The 20743-nt window shown below is 40.4% G+C and overlaps 1 long non-coding RNA gene across 7 annotated transcripts in view; it reads right to left on the minus strand.

The window, feature by feature from the left end:
* The window catches only part of LOC135188236 (uncharacterized), an 84254-nt gene that overhangs the window by 49098 nt on the left and 14413 nt on the right, over positions 1 to 20743 (minus strand). For 2 of the 7 annotated variants that reach the window (XR_010307620.1, XR_010307622.1), the window contains one exon: positions 17531 to 18317. The exons of 4 other annotated variants lie outside the window; for them this stretch is intronic. This is a non-coding gene — a long non-coding RNA (uncharacterized LOC135188236). Of the gene's footprint in view, positions 1 to 17530; positions 18318 to 20743 lie in introns of those variants that run through there. One more of the 7 variants, XR_010307621.1, reaches the window with a different exon arrangement.

Genomic DNA, 20743 nt, shown 5'->3' on the forward strand with positions numbered 1-20743 from the left:
TGCTAAAAGCAAAAATAAATAAATAAAAATAAGAAAACCCCTGCATTTCTATTACTGGTGGCACTGGAATATAATCAGGCAGTACCTGCAGGATAAATCAAAAGATTAAATTAAGTTGGGATTTGAATCCCCACTAAACAAAGAATCAAACAGAGATTAGGTTTTTCTGGACTCTAGTCTCAGAATAGCTTTCAAGGGCCTCCCTTACAAACATAATATCATTATTTGCTTTGACCACTGATACGTTAAAGAAAATACAGGCGAGGGGGTGGAAGGGGGAGTAGTCAGGCAAGCAACAATATGGAGAGCGGTATGGGGCATGCTAATTTTTATTCATTGCCTGGCCTCCTGCCTGCTTCTCCTGAGTCTATTCAAGCCCTAGCCTTGGGTTCTGACTCTTGACCGATATCTGTCAGCATGTTCTGTATCCTGCCTTCTGCTGCTACTTTTGTTCAGCTTAGTATTTTACCTTGCTTTTTGCAGGAGACTGATACCTGTCCTTCCACCCATACTGCCGGCTCATAGAGCTGTTTATTGCTTCTCCACAAAAGCTCAGTCACCAAAGCCCTCTACCTTTGAGGAAACGTTCTTCAAATACAAGCATTTTAATTTTAACCACAGAATAACATTATATTTAGAGGCATGAGAATCATTGTCCTAGCTCTGACTCGCAGGCTGCACAGTCCTGAATTCCTCTCCTGACAGCAACTGAAGAAAGGTGAAAGAAACACCAAAGCTTACAAATAATTTATACCTGCCTGCCCACAAGATGTCACCCTGAATTTTAACAAAGGTAGATTTACCCTTAAATTTTCCTTCTTACTTCCCATATTCTGTTCATAAGAATCAACTACCTTAACCCTTAAAGATTTGTGATTTACCCAGGACCACAATAATCCTGTTTGAATCTTGCTGCTCCTGACTTCAGTTGCATATTTCCACCATATTCCACCACCAAATTCCAGGCTGTATTTCCTCTAATTTTTCATCATGCAGGATAAATATTTTCAGATCAGTCTGCACAAACCAATCCAGTGGTACCAAAGGCTGTTTCAGTGATGTCCATCTCAAGTTCAAGAAGAAGTATGAGGGAGATTCTTTAACGAGCCTTACAGTGTGTTATCTGATAGCAGAGACCTCAGATTTCAAGTGTTTCACAGCTTTTGGAGGATAAAAAAATTCCAAGCATGAAAAAAAAAAGAATGAGAAGTCTCTAAACCTCCTCAAAAGTGGAAGTGACAACAGCCTTACAAGAGTGCATTTGCCAAATCTTTAGCCTTGGAAAGTGATGTATTTGAATTTCTAAGGTTTAGTATGTACTGTTATTTTAAAAACTGATTCAGTCTGTTTAGACCCCAGAGCTGCAACTCCATCTTGAGAACACGCCGATGTGTACACAAAGCTTTGCTGCTCTTTTCATCACGAAAGAAAACGGTTTCTGCCAGATTTTTTGCACCCGTTTTACATACTCCCTCAGCTCTGTCTCTGCACAGAGACCACAGACCCAGTCGTGGGAAGGAAGCGTGTCAATGACCCATTAGAAACCTGACATGACATTTATGTGCACGTTTACCAGGGTCGCTCTCACAAGCACAATAATTACACACACAAATGAGGTTTGAAATTGCCCTTTTATGAAAATTCAACCCTTGATATTTAACTATTTAATAAGAAACTATCTTGCATCTGATTTGCAAATCAAATGTTTGTGTTAAAGGCTGGATTTTTCAGAGGGAGGAGGTCTGACACTGGTATGCATTTTCTGTGTCTGTTTTGTGTGCTCGTTTGTGGAGCAAGTACAAATGAATCTGGCTTTTGGAAAGAACTATTTGTTTCATCTCTGGCTGTGAGTGTTTGCATGCAACCACCAGATAACTAATAACTGGACACACAAAACAGACACAGAGGCACACGTATTAAGTTGTATCTTAGAACTTCCTAAACACCTTAAAAGCAGATCTCCCAAATTTATCAGTGGGTGATTATAAACACCTTTGCACTAGAGCCCTGCATGGTACTGTAAGGAGCCTATGGCCAAGTAGTCCCAGCCTACTGCTACACAATCAGAATAGAGTTTTCCAAGCTATGTGCTGTGCTGAACCAATATACCATAGGCAGCGTCTGAAAGTATATTATTTTATGGTTAAATCAAAACATTGGGGCCACTTTCAAGGGAAATTTCTTCCTGATTTTATGTGAACAGAGTTAAACACTGACTACCTTGGAAGTCTTATCCATAGATTATCTTCCTACTTGCTGCTCTTTCCCTAATTCAAGACAGCTTCAACTTTGGAGATTTGGATACAAGTGTCAAGTTTGAGAAAAGAATATAATCAAATTTCTCCTCTTAATCTTTATGCTACATCAACAACATTCTCTATCAGTTGCCACTGAAGATCTCCAAATACTTCACAAGGCAGCAAGAAGCAAAATGCTGTATATCAGGCAGTTAATCACTGTACCTACTGTACCAGTGGGAAAACAGAAGCACAGAGTGTTCAGCTGATTTGCCCAGAGCCACATGTCAAGTTTATGGCAGAGCTTGGAAGTAGTACTGAGATCACCTGGCTCTCAGTCTTGAGCTTTAATAGCAAGGCCATCTGTGCTCCTAGACACTATGACAATACAAATATTTAATTCTGCTGATGAGTTTTAATGAGTTGTACGTGCACACAAATCGATGTCCAGACCAACAGGGTGTGTCAGCCCTGTCACGTCATCGTGCCCCAGGAGGGGATGCAAGTGCAGTAGACATCTGATGAAAGAAGCCAGCACTCTGGCTCTGAGAAGTGGGAATTTTAGGGAAAAAAAGGCCCCTACTCCCAACTTGCTTATCCTTCCTTAATTTTCTCCAACACCAGAAGAGGGGAAGCAGGATGCTTAGACAAATTTCCCAGAAAGAGAGTATTTGTGGAGCAGCTGTACTGGGCTATTCCTACAGAAGACCAAACTGTTGAAGCACAAATATTTTTTGTCTTAACATTTGCTACAGACATCATTGAAATTTCTGCCCTTTCTACTAAGCATTCTAATCTGATATGCAGTAGCAGATGTGTTCACGCCAAGTGCACTGTTGCTATGAAAACTTACCAGTTATCTATCTTAACATTACTTCAGACTCCAAGTGAAAAATAAAGACTGAGATACACTGTAAGGACAACATCATCAACTAAAGCCAAACTAGCTGATGGGAAAATAAAGCTTATTGCTGTTACATTTTCACCTATTTGCACCTATCACACAAGAATTTATGAGAAATCCTAAGGGATTAACTAAATTTGCTCACAGAAAAGCAGATTTTTTCACACCCCCCCATTACATTTCCCTGGATACCCTGGATAACTTTTACTCCGTTAATACACATCACCAAACCCTGCAAATATTTTGATCAGCTCTGTGAGGTGATACATTATGAATGCACATATTTAGAATGATCATTTTAATGGATAAACCAGGGCATCTTTAATGGCAGGATCCCAAAGGTCCATTTAGCACAAATTTCAGAGGCAGAAACCAAATTGTTTCAAACACCACCCATCTTTTCTGATAATTACATTTTTCTTTCAACAAACAAACAAACCCAAACCAAAACCCTGTACCAAAGCAGGAATTGGTCAAGACCAGTTCAGAAGGCCTGAAACAGACAAAATTAATTTTAAACTATGAAGCAATGAGTCATGCTCACCACACCTGGTCATATCAGGTAGTGACAGGACTAGGGGGAATGGAACAAAGCTGGAGGTGGGGAGATTCAGACTGGATATGAGGAGGAAGTTCTTCAGCATGAGTGTGGTGAGAGCCTGGAAGGGGTTGCCCAGGGAGGTGGTTGAGACCTTATCCCTGCTGGTGTTTAAGGCCAGGCTGGATGAGGCTGTGTGCAGCCTGATGTAGGGTAAGGTGTCCCTGCCCATGGCAAGAGGGGTGGAACTAGCTGATCCTTGTGGTCCCTTCCAACCCTGACTGATTTTATGATTTCTCCAACAATTCAAACCAGGCCCAGGTTCAAGGGAACTTGTTTAAAAGGGCAGGTGAATTTATCCTGATTTTATCACCAGTACTGATTTTAGTAAATGTCATTTATCTTGAAAGTTTATATGCTCAGATCCATTCTTATCTCACTTTTTTTCCTCTGAGTTGCCATTATATTTAGTTCTCCTGTGAATTTTGTTAATAGTTTATAAACAGTGATTACACATAGTCACTCAATAACCACAAATTGATCAACCTGAGTTGATACATTTTCTCTGCAGAGGCTTCCTGCACCACACAGTTTAGGGAAATGCATAGACCAGTTTTAGAACTAGAGAATTAATTTAATATTTAATGTCAGCAGCCAGCTTCAGGCTTTTATAGCCTGCCTAAAATCACAAACAGTGAAGACTTACAAGCTTTTGGTGGGAAGAAATGCAACTTACAGGCTGCAAGTTCACAGTATCACAGTATCACAGTATCACCAAGGTTGGAAGAGACCTCACAGATCATCAAGTCCAACCCTTTACCACAGTGCCCAAGGCTAGACCATGGCACCAAGTGCCACATCCAACCTTGCCTTGAACTGCCCCAGGGACGACGACTCCACCACCGTGTTTCAAAATTGGTCAAGTGTATTAGAGGGAAGTCTGCTTCCTGAAGCCAGACTTGACTGGCTGCCTTATCCTACAGACATGAACAGAAATTCAGAAGGGTGAAGTGAACCCCCTCAAACAGCACTGGTGAGCATGTGGAAGGTGAAATTTGCCTTTGCAGCACAATCCTGTGGCTTCAGTAGAGCCCTTCTCAGAGCTACAGCCCCTAAAGCAGAGCTCCTAGGGAAGTAGTTACAAACAGAGGTAGCAGCCACACCAGAAACGCTAACGCAGGCTGCTCTCAGCATGGATTAGCACTGCTATGGAGGGGACAGGAGGGTGGCTACCACCTTTAGACTGATTGCTTCCAGATGTTGGGCACATGGTATCTTGTCTTTCACTCAAATCAGAGCAAATGACTCCTTTTGCAAATCGCAGTTAGCTGATTTGCACACCTATCTGAAAGAGCTGCTCACTGCCCACGAGGCATAACTGAGGGCACATTTCACTTCTGCCCATCTTTTGCTTTCATCAGAGGAAAATGACTGCATTTGCAATAGCAAACTGCTTCATCTCAGCTGACTACTGTACATTAAGCACCACTCAACACCAGTAAGGAAAATTAAACCACTGGATGTAGTTCAACTCAACCATTTTTGAGACAACCAACCTGTTTGAAAACTCCCTCTTGAGCTGGACTGAGCCCCTCCAGTGCTGCTACAGAGCCCTGCTCACATCCAGCCACAGGAGCACACAGAGCACAGGACAGCCAGTGGGCAGAGAGAGTTCAAGGTCGATATACCAACTGTTTACCACAATTTCAGTTGGGGGAAGGCCACTAAGGGTGGCCCTGCTCTCTAATCTAAAGCAAAGTCTAAAGTATGAGCATGAATCACATCAGGTTTTGTGCAGAAGAAAATGTTTCTGGCAGTCAATCCTTTCTTATTGACCATTTCTCTGAGAACAAAAACAAGAGTGAAAACCCTCATCGATGAGTACTTGAGACAATTGTACTATCCAGCTGGCCTACCTTCCACAGGAGTTAAGGAAATAAACCATGATACTTTCTAAAGGGGCAGAATTTGTTTTTCAAAGGTGCCTGCATCACAAACCCAGAATGTGGAGAAAAGGGAAGGCAAAGCATCCATCCATCCACAAGCAGTCACTCACTGTGGGGGAAGTGTCTTCAGTGCTGTATTTCCATAGAAGTGAGTTAAAATACAAAATGCATAAAGCAAGCTTTTTAACTTGGACAAATATCCACCTTTGACTATCACACCTACAGCAGAGAGCCAAATCTTGGACAGTGCTGAGCCTTCCTAAGAGGTACTGAGTGCCCTCATAAACAGCAGCTCAAGCCCTTGCTGCAGCAGGCTGTAAACCACTGTTTCTTTTCACAAATGAAAGAGGAATGAATATTTTGGAAATCAGCAAGCTCGCATTCCCTGCAGCCTTAAACATTTTCTACAGTTCAGTAAAGAGGTATCAGGATTAAACTCCACGATTAAGCCATTGATAAACTGGCATCCATGCAACAGGCCAGGATTGGTTAGTAAATTTGGCCTACAAACTTCTCCTACCTAAAGCTGCAGCAGCTCAGTGATTTCTTGAAATGATTTGATAAAGCTGTTTTCAGGGTGTCACGCATACAGGTACACATAGCAATAATTACCATAATATTATAAAACACAAAGGAAGAAAAGTGCAGTAATTTGCACTGATTATTAAGCAAAAAATAGGAAACTTTAATTATTAATTTTTGCACTCACTGAAAGGAGAAAATAGCATACCTTCCGTGTGCAGACACTGAAATTAGATTAGCTTGACAAGCCCATTTCAAAGGAACAGGAATTCTTTAGTGCATTTATTTAATAGACCTTGAACATGTTATGAAGCAACTCTTTATTACAGCATCCTAAAAATGTGAGAGAAAGGATTTTAAATCCCACACCTTGCTGCTGCTGCTTTTTGATTAATACAAAACATTGAAAGAATCCTAATAATGACAGCTTGCTATTCAAAGCACCCTCTAACAAGATCAAGAAGGGTAGCACCAGTCAGGATAACTAATGGTCCTGTGTGGCAAGTATGGTTCAGGGGGGAGCGAGGTAGGGAGTGAGGGGGAATGAAGGGTCAAAAAGAAAGGAGAGGGAAGAGAAAACAAATGGTTTCCCTATACATACCCACACACACCTTGTAGCATCAAATCTTTTGCCATCATGCAGTTGTGCTGACCACCTAAGGAAACCCTCTGCACTCGTCACACCTCTCTCAGGACCAGAGGATCCAGAAGCAGCTGTACACCCAAATCCATTAGCTAGCTGGCCAAAAATATTACAGTGCACCCATTTTCATGTGTGCAGAAATCTCAGATGAGAGACTGATCCCAAACACATTGACAGCAGTGGACCTTCTCCTTCAGAATCTGCCTGGCCATGGTCAAGAATCCACTTGTCTGTGCAAGCACTGGCTTGTATCAAAGCACAGTTACAGCTGTTCCCAAGGATTCTCTGAAGACTTGAAGCTTTTCAAGCGACAGAGTAATCTACATTTGCTGTGTAAAGTTTCACTGCCATATTCTTAAAGGTCATGCTCCTCTTTCATCTCACTCATAAGCATACTTCCAGTAAGACAGAAAAACAGGTAAACAAGGAAGAAGTCTTGTAACATGCTATTAGATCATTCCTCTCAAAGCTCACATATTAAGGACCCTATCACTCACTGAGAACTTGCAGAAGGGATGCATTTGGCCAGGCACACTGAAGTTGCTTTAGTAACTAAGCTTTGCTGAAAATACCAGATAAATATATAATTCAAAACACAAACATGTTGAAGGCTGTTGTGCTTTAAAATGTCATTAAGGGAAAAAAAACAACAACAAAACCAACAAATGAGTAGGGTTGATAAACCAGTTTTGTGCTCAACCAAATGAGTTTTGCCTAAGGACTACAGAAGGTAATCGTTATGTTTGAGTCTGAGCATCTGTGCCCCTGAGGTTCTAGGTGTATCAGTCCAAGCCTGACAACCATTTATCTAAGTATAATTATTACATTGTCCTTCTAAATGGATTCTAAAGCAATCCATTGTCTTTCCTCTTTAAAGATTTCCAGATTCACAGGTAGAAGTTGACACAGATAAAATTATCAGCAAGAGTCACTTTGGAACTGCACCTGCTTTGATTGCATCTTGTCTACAAGTGAACTCGCTTCCTCCAGTCACTGCACTGCCTGCATCAGTGTCAGATTTCTAAAATGATGTTGTCTGATGAGGAGTAACCAAGAACATTTACATTACTTCATGCCACTGTTTCTGCTGTCGAGCCAGTGACCCCTGCTATGACAAATATGTATATTACTCCCACATTGACGCATTGTACCTTTTTTCTACCAGACTTCTCTTTCATAATGCACTTGACTTCAGAGGTTCCAAGATTACATCCTTTCCCAGTAAGTCCTGTTCTCACTAGATTTTCCAAGACTCTTGGAAGAACTCTTTTCCTTTCCTTAAATCCGCAGAACAAGCTGCTTTGACCAGTGATAGCCTATCTAAAGCTGCTTTCATGTGCAGCAGTACAGAAGGACACATTATAAAATAGCATTGCAGTACCATACAGAAGTACCTGGTTCTATAGATCAGCTTTGTTCCATCAGCCTTAATTTTCCATTTTAATGTTAGCGGTTTAATAACAACTATATGCTTTCCAGAGACTTCTTTCCCCCAGGAAACTATATCTCTATATAAATAATTTTATAGCATTTACTGCAGCTATTGGCAGTTTTGTCGAAGGAAGGGATGTCACAGAATAGCTAAAGCATAGAATGAAATCAGTTGTGCTCTTAGAGATGGACTGGGAGAGAAGGGAACTGAAACAAGAAAAACTGAGGAGCGATCAGCACTGGAGCTGCCTGGGTTATGGACAAGGATTTTGCTAGCAGGGCTAGAAATTATAAATAAAACTGTGGGAATTGTTTTTAAGGAAAGAAGGAAAAGCATTTAAATTTGGCTAATGATGCAGAAGACTCTGCAGAGGCAGTAAGAGTAGAACCAAAAGGGATGGGACTTCTTTTGTAGTTTTTCTCTTCCTCTTTTCATTAGGCTGACTTTTTTTTTTTTTCCCCAGACTGAGCAAATATTGTGTTATATATCTCTGTCTCATTGTGTTCTGTCACCTGAGTAACACCTCTTTTACTGCTGCCAAAATGGCTACTCCAATGCTAGGTCAGACCAATTATTTCTTAAATGGTTTGTATTCACCTGCACTTCAAATGTGTGGCTTTGAGAAACAAAATAACAGCGCCTCATTCTCAGTCTGCTCCAAAGATCCATTATGCTAGCAGCACATCAGTCTGCTCAATTAAAGAGCCAACGACTACAAAGCAACTGTATATCATTTGTATTACCTTTCTAGAGCAGACACTTTATTCACAAATATCTGACTCCAAGAGGTCCTTTTCTGCTTAGCTATGTGCTTTATCCTAGCTTGCATTTATGTTTTTTAAAAAATAAATAAATCAGCAATGTGCTTTAAGTTAAGGTTTCTGTGTCCTGTGTGCAGCTATAGTCATTTCTTTTCTGCAGGAGAATTTTGCCATTCTTTGCAGCCTTCTTCAAACTGATTTGTTAGAGGCTTTCCAAGTCCCAGACAGTTTGAAGGCTTACTTTCAAAATATTAGAGATCCAACGTTTAAAGCAATATACTGTTTTGCCAATAACCTGAACGCTCAGTTTTGAACTGTGTACACATTAAATAATTCGAAGGAGCTTGTTAGAACTTCTTAAGCTATGTTCACTTTGTGTCAAGCACTATCCCAGGGCTCAAGGAGGTAGACAGCACTTCCCAATAGTGCACTCACTCCTCTAAGAGAAGACAGATGTTATGCCAGTCCTGCCTATATTCAGGATTCACCAATCTGTCTTTCAACCACATCTTCTCCTCTCACTGTCCCTCCACATCTACTGAAGTTGCTTGAAACTGTCAGGTGAATTTCTCTCCCCTCGTCTGGTGCTGGTATTCATATCTCTCAATAGAATAGCAGCTCTCCAGCACCTAAAGCTTGCAGAAAAGAGGGACCCAGGCTCGTTGCTGAGGTGCGCAGTATGAGAACAAGAAACAGATTGAAACAGAAGAGTTTCTGTATTGATACAGAAAATGTGAGGATACAGGTCTGAGGATAATTAAGCACTGAATGAAACAGGCTGTCCAGGGAGGTCACAGCATCTCCTCCATCCCTGGAGGTTTCTAAGATGCAGCTGAAAAAAGCCCTAAGCACCCTGGTCTGAACTCAGTCTTTCCCCCTGCTTTGAGTGGGAGGTTGAATGAGACACCTCCCTAGGTCCCCTCTAACCTGAGTGATTCTGTGATAAGAAGCAATCATGAAATAAACCCAACTATTCCAGCATCATAGGTCTTTTGCACAGAAGCTTATTATGACTGCCAGAAAACTTCAGGCAGCTCCTTGCTGAGCTAATTTAAAATAACAAGGCAGAGCTCTGAAATATGAGGTCTTATTCTCCACTCTTGCACACTTCCATAGTAACTTGCTTGCATGACAACTTTGTATAAAGTGCTACAGGAACAGAATTCTTTACCTACTTATATTAGTAGCAGAGCCACACATCCATTTGCTATTCACAGGGCCAAACAGCTCTGTTACTCATTCTCCTCCTTTGCACAGCCATGCAAGCCACATGCTCCTACGAAAGGACAGGATCAAACCCATGGATGGCACAGGAGAGTAAAAAACTTCAGTCCTGCAAAAACGGTGACACAGGGGTTCCAAAGCCTTTAGGACAGCCCAGGTTGACTTCTTTTCAAGATCTCGTGAGGAGGTAAGCTCCTAAGAGTGCAAATTCTGCCTAGTGCAAAGAAAAATTACTTTGAATTAACTGGATAGATGTTATGAATAATCCACATTAAATTCTTAATTTTGGGTTACGATAGAAGACTTAATAGTGGTCAGATACCCACTGCTTATGCAATTAATTCTTAGCAAAGAAAATGAATGTGAGATATAAAATATTTTAGGCATAATCTTTTCTTACAAAAACAATGGGCAATTTGAAGACGGATTAAGATTTAGTGTCACAACAGATTATAGTGTGAACGGAGTATGTCCTTACAGAAATCTATTTAACTAGTGATATCCTAAAGGGAACAAACTATAGGGCTTCTTGACAAGAAAAATGTGAATTTGTTCTTTGTGTTTACTAGAGCTCACAACTGGCAGGAAATGAGGCATGAAATGTATTGTCAAACATACAGTGTTCAAATATAATGCATTGCTTCAAGCTGAGCATTGCTTTTAGGGATGCTAATGCTCGGACCCCCAGAAGAAAGTAGGTCTGAGGCAACCCTGAGCCCTATGCTCCTCTGCTGCCAGATCAGTACTGAGAGGAAGAGTTAGGACAGAGGGACTCCCATCAGCCAGCTCATAGAAAATTTCAGCTCAAAGTTACTCTTAAGTGGTAATGAAAGTATATATCTTAGAGAAAGATAATTGAATCGTAACTCAAGACCTACAGACTCTTGAAGAGAAGCAAGAATATCAACCTCCTGTAAAGTATCTTTCCAAGATATTGTTTCCCTACTGCGGCCAGAGATGTCAGTACCAAAAAAATCCACCAAAATCTAATTCTTTTATATTAAGGCCATTAAGTAGCAGAAAAAAACATACAAATCTGCTGGTTTGTGTCATCTGTAACCCAACCTGACTCATACTTCAAGACTACTTGAGCAATCACTTACTTGCTTACGATGACATAAGCTCCCAGGTAAAATGAGTTTTACACTTTACAGCCAAAACTGAGTATGTAAAAAACATTACATAGGACACCCCTCTCCAAACAATAGATAATGCAATTAATTAACTAGGCTGTGACCAAATCCTCTCTTCAAACATAACTGATTTCTTTAAAGTTTGCCACAAAAAACAACCCTGGAATGAAATAAAAAAAAACAAAAAACCAAGAGAAGAACCAAGACTAATTCAATATAAAATATCTTTTAGCTTTGATCACAGGAGAAATGGCAACGATTCCATTAAACTAGAGATACAAGTGATTGCTGGTGTCTTGCTGGAGAAGAGTGGGGATATATGGAACAAAGTAACATTTTGCCAAGCTGTTTGGAAGGGAGATTTGCTTTCTTTAACTTCACATTTTTTCTTCTCACCATAACAGTGACCTGGGTGGTAGCAAGTGGCTTAATTCTTGTTTGTTTAAGTTTTACAGGGGAATAGACTAAAACGTGTAACAATGACTTTTCAGTACTGGGAAGGTAAGTAAGGCTAACTATGGTTAAGCCATTTATTACTGCTTAGTCCTTAATGGCAGGGAGACTGCTTTGCTTCAGCTGTACAGCTACTAGAACTGGCAGAATTATGGCAGGGATAGATATGGCCCATTTTCTTTAAGTCAGTGTCATTTATTTCTACCAAAAAGAGGCAAGAGAAATTAATACTTCTCTCTCATCCTTCATGCTTTGATTCTTTAAGTTATTGAACACTTTCTATTCCTGTATGATTGAAAATTAAATGATAGAGACAGGCACTTATCAGAAGCAAATCCCAGAACAGACCAGGGAACATATTCTCAGCTCAGTGCTAGATGACTTCACTGAAATTAGCAGCAGCCTTTTCCTATCAAAGATCAAAGCATTTCTATACGGTGTGGCAGTTTGGGCTGAGGGACTAGCTGCAGAAGCACAGACTGCTGCTCCTGGGTACCTGGGATGAGGTCAGCGTGGGGATCTCACCACTGCAGCAGGTGGTGCTGCATATGGGCATCCTAGAAACCTGCCCTGCAGTCCTGGACTGCAGCATCATCACCCTCCTGTGATATCTATGTATAATACCAACGTGAATCATTGAGATCTAGTGGTTTGAAATCACATCAGTAAGATTAGGATCTAGGATTGAAAATGGGCTTCAGAGAATATTTTCTACACTAGAGAGCCATGAGAGAAGAGACTTAGAATTTAAGTTGCTCTTGTTTGGTTTGGTTATTTATTTTGGGGGGTGGGGGGGTGTTGTGTGTGTGTCTGGTATTGTTTAGGTTTTTTTTGGGGGGGGGATGGTGATTTTTTACAAAGAATTTTTTTCTCCCACTTATGCTTACAAGAGTTTTTTTGGTGTTCTTGTTCTTAAACCTCCAGAAGGGCAACTAGAAATCAAGTTCATCATATGTGTTGTAATTCATCTATTAGGTAAATAAAATCATGGGAAGCCAATCCATACATAACACAGTATATTTAGCAGGGCAATGCCTTTCAGACATCTAACCTTTTAACCACATGCACAATGAGTGCTTTTGACAATTTTATTAGTTGGATACTTGTCCATTTATGAGTCCCATCACATTAAGAATGGGGTTTCTGTATTTCTGCCAATGTGCTAGAAGTAGAAACGTGTCTCTTGTGTTTTCTCTTCTTAGGAGAAAAAAAAAGAGGTTAAAAAAGACAGGTTCAAACAGTTACCAGCCATCTTGGCAAACATGCTACTATTGTTTGTAAATCCATGAAGTTATTGTTTTGAGATGGTTTCTGTTACCTCTTTATAACAGACAAGCAACTTCCAGTGCATCAAGGAAACCTAATAAAATATAAATACAAACCATTTGCCTGTTATTCCCTTTTATACTTTGAGCATGGACTACAGCAACAAAGCAATAGCAAAATAAGACTGCAAAACATAACTAAAACAATCAAGATTTTAGTGTACAACCCAGCCAGAAATGCTTTGTGTTTATTAAGTTTTAATTTGTAAGAGCCTGCATCCCCTTATCTATCTCAAGAAAAGCACTCTACAGCACTTGTTGGCTAAGGCCCCAGTCCAGCAAAGTACAAACATATGCACAGCTGTAGGCAAACAGTGTCACTGTGCCAGCTTTAACCTATGTATCTCCAAGTAATCTTCTCTTCAAGCAAAAGTCAGGACAAAAACTGGCCTAAGGTGTGCCTTTGCAACCAAAATGGGCTTGCATGACCCAGGGACAGAAGAATATTTCCCTGCCAGTGACCATCCATTCAGAATTTCTTGTTACTGATCTACCAATACTTCAGCTTAAGGACTCAATGGATTGAACTAAGCCTGAAGGAATATCAGAGTGATGCTGTCCAGAGAAAAGCCACCAAAGAGCTTCACAAAAAGCCAGATACATGAATGCCAGATACATGAATATATCAAGTTGATCTATCTCTGAATTAGAAAACAAGCTAAGTGACTCCTGAGGTGCATCAGAAATTTCCAAGAAAGCAGCTGTAGTTCTCATTTAAGTGTTTTGTTACACCAAATGGTATCTAATATTTCCCCCCCCACAGATTAATATAAGTAATACTAGAAGAAAGTTGTCCTTACAAGATAGTAATTCCCTGGTTTAATGCAATGAATTCTTTGGCTGATCTGTCTCTTGCCTACAATATCTTTGTGCAAGGAACTAAAAAGAAGGAAGTTTAGGTTATCATTAAATAGGAATACAAGTTCAAGAGTTGTTCCTGAGCCTCCTCTCCTTAATGACAAATGAAGCAAGCTCAGTTTTAGAGTCATTGTTCTTGTGCCAACACTCAGGGGTTTGCTTGTTTTTTAACTTCTGCACCTCCCTTGGGCTCACTGCCTGTTCCAAGTAAGCAGTTGAATGCCCTCTCAATCTTGGTCTTACAAAGTTCTGGTACAAAAGAATATTTCCTCAATCATCCTTGTATGTGCCCTGATCTTCACATCTTAATGTCTGATTTCACCTTTAGCAACAGTGCTAACAAAGTATTCTAGGGTGTCTCAGGAGAAGCTCTCAGTGGATAGTCCTCTGGTCTGCCTTTGTTGAACTCAACTGCATTTTTATAAAGTTTAGATTTAGCTCTGTCTTTACTCCTGCATTCTAAGGTCTCACATGCTACTGAGGTCAGACTGCCAGGCAGATGGAGCCTTTTGTGAAGAGGGGACTTTGTTTGCTAGTCTCTACACAGAGCCTGACAACCCCAACATTATTAGATAAAAATCCTTGCTGCCAGGCTTCTGCAGTTCTCTGCACTGGTTATTTCAGCCCTTTCAGATGAGGATTGCCAATTCCTCCTGCCTTGAACATATCAAGCCCTCCAAGTTTTGATTTCACCTTGGGTGTAGTGCTTCTGGTTCCTGGCACCTGCTCCACTTATCCATGCTGTCTTTGGTCCCATCATGCTTTTTCAAACATAGAGGCCCACTCACTTAATTTTGGTGCCCTAGTTAGACTATCTTTAATTTGGCAAGAAATTATTTTTCAGTCCTTGCTCTTAGAAACAGTATTGAACAAAACATCTTACACTTCTTAACACAGAATTCCTTGAACCGGAGGGTTTCTCCTTCAAAAAAATACCAGCCTGTTGTTTTGTTATCTGCTAACATTATTTGACAGCAGACAAAAGTCAAATTATGGCAATATACCACTGGCACTGGACATATGCTTTGAAGTGCAGACTAGAGTTGGACATCACTCCTACTACTCATGTTCAAATTAGAAAAGGATTAAATCCACCTCCCTTTTCAGTCTGCTTATGTTATTTCATCTGGCAAAGCCCATACAGAAATTAATAATAGCTTTCACATCCACAAATAAAAGTATGCTACTTAAGATTTTTGGCAGTGAACTGGCATTTTGTCATTTAATCATTTCACATCATTACACTGCAATATGCAATGTAATGATATGACACTCCTAAATGACAAACACTGGGTACCTCCTATACTGGGAGAAATAATGTACCAGGGAAGAAATTATACACTTAAGGTTACCACAGCTCAACTCCCACAAATTGGGATTAAAGTACAGAATGATTGCAAGGAGAGGTTCACCTACAGATGACCAAACTGATCTTTAAGCAAACATTGTCTTCAGACTCAGAAATACCAACCCTAGAGCTTGGATCTGATAAGGGTCAAATATCCTAAAGCTGTGCCAAAGTGCTCATTACTTGAGGTGCTAAGGGAGATAATATCCAGCACTTCCCAGGGTCAGACCACAGACAAAGGAAAGCCAAAACATCCTTATCTCTCTGGCCCACTTGATTTTGAGGATATATTAACCTTTAAGCATTTTGGAGAAATGCCGCTAGACATCACCTGCCAAAGCCTGATTTGATTGTCTGGCGTGGTGGCAAATAGGGGGAAAAGAGGTAAAAGTCCAACAAAGCCACAAGGCAACACCTGTTTGCAAGTATTAGAACATTTTGAAGGCAAAATCTAAATGTCTAGGGCCCTCAAGGACCTCTAAGATACTCAGAATTATTTTTTCCCCACCATTTCTTCCTACTATCAATTCAGCTTACATAAGAGTCCAGTAAGGAAGTTGTAAATAATAGTGTAAGATAAAATGTCACTAACATGCTGATAACCCCTCTCCTGATGCACATCCACGTAACATCAAAGTGCCACTTCCCCTGTTTTTCTTGAGCTTGCTGGAAATCTGCAGCTAGATGAAGTTTTTACCATGCTACACACTAAAGAAAAGTCCCAAACCACTGGAGTGAGTGGAACGCTAGGGAAAACCACAGACAAATGTGTAACTTCAGAGGGCTCTATCTGTGCAAGAGAGCTCTCTCCATCTCAACCTGACACTGCAAGCTCCAGTGTGTGGTTGTGACCACTGGTGCTTGAGCACAGAGTCCAGCTCTCCAGAGGCTCAATCAGGTTCCTGTAGACACCAAAGGACTCTACAGAGGTGGAGAGCTGGCAGAGAAAGCCATAGGACACTGTACTCTGCTTGAGAATTGGTTACTAATTCTCTGAGACTACTGCAATAAATTTATCTCCAAGAACTTCTGAAGGGGCCGTTTCAGGCACAGTTGATCTCAGTTCAGTTGCATTAGTCTTTTTTTGCCCCCCTTTTCAGTTCCCTGAGCCATTCAACAGCCTCACTATGCCTGTCAGAAGACTTTAGAAGAACTGCGAAAGAGACAATAAAATTCTGAAGTGAAGAGCTCTTTAAATATTAGCTCAGCTGGTATTATCATACATTTTTCCAAGTTCAAACATGATAAAGTGATTTGAGAGTTTGCCAACTCCATATTCAGGGGAAACACGCAGAGAGAGTAGAAATGCTGATATCTTTGATGTAAGTTCTTTTTCTTTTCTTTCTTATTGTTTACTTTAAACAATAATCTTCTTAAAACTCATTTCAGAAGTCATCAGAAAATACTGGAAATTACACAACAGCTTTAGGAGCACAAAGTTGCAGGTGGCGAGATATTTATTTACCAAAAGAATCTATCCATGAATGGATGAGTTATCCCAAAGAAATGGTTATTTTCTTTGCCATTTTAATCACAGAAAAAGCCCCATTGAATTTCTGCTATTCAATCATTTATTATTCAGTGGCTGAGAGAGCTGGCTTCTGCATTCTTCCTCACATCAGTAAGAAGAAACAATCCTTAAAAACAAATTCCTAAAGTGACAATGAACTTCTGGTTCCCACTATTTAAATAAGCAGCACTAAACATTTCTCTCTCTAGGACACACTGTCACAGCAACACACAGCAAAAGCACTTTAAAAGCAGAGATCTGGCAAGTAGGGCACTTCTGAGGTGCCTTGACTTTGATGTGCACTTCCCCAACTCAGGTTGAGGTTTAGGGGGTCTAAGACAGCCTAGCTTTGCCAGAATTGAAATCAGCACTTGTGGAGGGGCCATGAGAAAAGCGTGTCCCAACCCACAGTCAGCCCTTCCCACATCACACTGCAGTCTTTGCTTATTTCTCATCATATTTTTTTTGCACAGCTCATTCTAGCACATGTTGCAAGGCTGAATAATAGATTTAAAGACAAAGTGTTTCGGGGTTCGGGGAGAGCTCAGCTCATTTGAATTTTACCACCTTTGTAAGCATCCAGTAAAGAAAAACAAAACAAAACAAAACAAAAAACCCAAACCCCAACCCAAAAAGGCAAATACAGCAATAGTCATTAAAATGTAATAATATAGACATAAGTTTACTTAATCTTGCTTCAGAGTGCCATAGAGAAAAAAAACAATATTCATTACACTTGGCAAGAGCAAGAATGGTGAGTGGGAGCCAAAGCAGTCCTGGATGGTTGCTTGTTTCCTCATCTCTTTTTAAAGCCTTTTTTATTTTCTTAAATCGTTCTGCACTGGCATATTCACTAAATGCAGAAAAGACAGAAGGTAATTACATATCATGACTCATTAGCAGAAAAAAAGGAAAAGTGGGAGCAAAAGCAATAGGTGGGTGGGGGTAAATTTACCACATAATGATTTAAAAGTTTTGGATTCCTTCACACAGGGAGGGGGGAAAGGAAGAAATTTAGTCATTCAGACTGAAATTCTAGGAGAGTAAGTGTCTACTTCAATTATTTCATTACATATTCATTAGACCATCTCAAGAAAACTAGTTATATTATTTGATGGGGTTTTAGTCCTTTTCTGGCACCTTGGAGAAGACAAAGAAGAATGGGCAAACTGAAAAGATGAACAAAGGAAGTGGCAGGGAAAGGGAGGCCAAGAAGTGTTAGAGAAAACAAAATCCCATAGACCTCCTGAGCTATGACACAAAATTCCCAGGTTTCATTTCAGCCTCTGACACTGCTACCTACTTCAATCCCAGGCTTGTTGCTTATTGCCACCAGTCCTCATTTAGCCATCTGTAATGCCAGCACTGCCATTTTCTGCTTGTTTGTCTTCACTAGACTCCAAATAAATCAGGAGTTATGTTTCAACGTGTTTCTTCTATAGCACTGAGCATGTAAAGAAATTTATCCTCTGAGTCCACTAGACTGTAAAACAAATAAATATAAATAATGATAAAAGAAAAGGAGAAGGAAAGTGAAACACTTATGTGGAAAGTCAGAAAATCAGTTTCATCCACAGTTACCATCCACAAACTTTCTCCTTTAATGACTACTATGATGCTTTTCTGCTATGATCATTCAAATTGTTAAGCTAGCTCCTTTTAGAAAATATAATATATCCCTCTTTTTGGCTGTGTCACAGCAGAGGATACTCTGCTTACTCCCTTCGAATGTTAAAATGTGGACTTAAAGACCCAGGAGAACAGAATAAATTTTCTGCTATTTTAAAGAATTAGAATGTGTTGGGGAAAGACTGTACTTGGCTGGGAGCTGGTTTATTAAAAGGATGTTGCAGCTAGAGAGTGGAAAAAATAGGACAAAGCATCCAGTGGGAGCCATTGTTCTCCTTAGGGCAGGCAGCAGAACTACACATTCAGCTTGGGAGGGAATGGTACATTCAGACTAGTTCCAGCCAAGTGCAGGAGATAAAAACTAATCTATCCATCAAGTAGCCAAATCTACCCTGTACAGCTGCATCTTCTTATTCAGCTGGTAGAACTGACAAATTCAGCACAGCTCAGCAGCAAATTTGCCATCAATAGACAAGAATGAGTGCTAACATCTGGGTGAAAGAATGCGATGGATGCTGGTTCGTTCAGCACACCAGCTTTGTACCCAAGGGGCTTCTAAAGACAAAAAAACAGAGGTGTTTCACATAAAAAGACTAAATCTCTACAGTGAGGCCTGAGAAGAAAAAGCTCCATAGGGTGGCCTGAGAGGAACCTCAGACATGGTTAGTAACAGCAGACTTACAGACATTGCTTAGGTGAAAGATTTTTTGAAGGTTCAGCCACAATGCCTCTGCTGTGACTTGCACCTACATAACTTCACCATTCTGTTGAGACAGAAACACCCTTTGGAAGACTTCTTTCTATGAGGTATTTGTTCTCAGTGAAACAAAAAAAACATCAAATGTGATGGGATATAGGTACGAATTATCAAGCAAATGAAATGAAAGATTTGCATAAAAAATGTAGAAGGTTTAATTTTTTTTCCCCCCCAGACAGTTAAATCTTTCCTTATTAACTGTAGCTATCCCAAACTCCTTTGAAAACAACTGTCTAAGTCCTTACTGTATTTAACTAAGGCAACTCAGTTTTACCTCATTCAGTTCCAAAATCTAGAAGGGGACATTGCACACACCTCACCTCACCAGTGTGGGAATCCAGTCAGGCACAACAGTAGCAGTAAAGAGACTGGTGCTGGTGACAGCAGAAGTTTGGAGAACAGAGAGGGATTTTTTTCCCCCCAGCTGACACTAGCTTTTTGGACTGTAGTTTTATTCTGTAATGAGTGTAATACTGCCCTCCTAATTTAGGATCCACAGCTTAAAGGACAGGCCTCAAATAACAAAGTATTACTATGCTGATAATAATGATGTATGAGTCTCCTTGTCTTCACAGTATCATCAGGGTTGGAAGAGATCTCACAGATCATCAAGTCCAACCCTTTACCACAGAGCTCAAGGCTAGACCATGGCACCAAGTCTTCTACAGTTTAAGTCTGGGTTTCTGGTCAGACCATCACTTTCAGAACATTAGTCCGTCATACCACAGTTGTTAGCATTAACACATCATATCCCAGCAGATTAAATAACAGAATCACAGAATGGTAGATGTTGAAAGTGACCTCTGATGATCATCGAGTCTAACCCTCCTAACAGAGCAGGATGTGCAGGAGCACATCCAGGTGGGCCTCGACAGTCCCCAGAGATGGAGACTCCACCATCTCTCCAGGCAGTCTGTTTCCATGCTGTCACCCTCAAAGATAAGTTGTTCTTTGTCATATTTAGATGATATCCCTACTTTCCAAATCCATGCCCATTATCACTGAGATGACTTCCCCATCTTCTTAACACCCACCCTTAGATATTTGTAAGCATTAATATGATTCCCCTTTGACCTGCTCTCCTCCTGGCTAAACATTATGGTTCCTGTGTTTGCAAGCACATAGCGAAACTCCCAAACTTACAAAGCTTCCTGACTACCACAAACATTTAGCTTTCAGAAATACACTTAAAAAAATAAATTAAAATAAGCAAGCCCCTCCCCTGACAAATAAGGCTGAGAAGCCAGTATTTGTGACTCCCCAGCATAAGCCTCTTTGCTGTCACAATACAGAGCTCATTAACTGCGCTTTGGAGGTCCTAACAATTTTCAGCTTTAACGCAGCCCAAGTCTGCAGCAGGTTCAGTCACAGCAAAACCAGCACTGCAATTCTCTCCAATTTAATACCAATAATCCCATATAGGAAAGAAATCAGAACTCTTAGCTATTATTTGCAATGACATCCGCCTTTTAACTTTAAGCAGCATCCTTTAAACATTTCTAAACTTTTCCTATTTCTTCCCT

Source organism: Pogoniulus pusillus, chromosome 29 (assembly GCF_015220805.1).
Source record: "Pogoniulus pusillus isolate bPogPus1 chromosome 29, bPogPus1.pri, whole genome shotgun sequence".
Taxonomy (NCBI): domain Eukaryota; kingdom Metazoa; phylum Chordata; class Aves; order Piciformes; family Lybiidae; genus Pogoniulus; species Pogoniulus pusillus.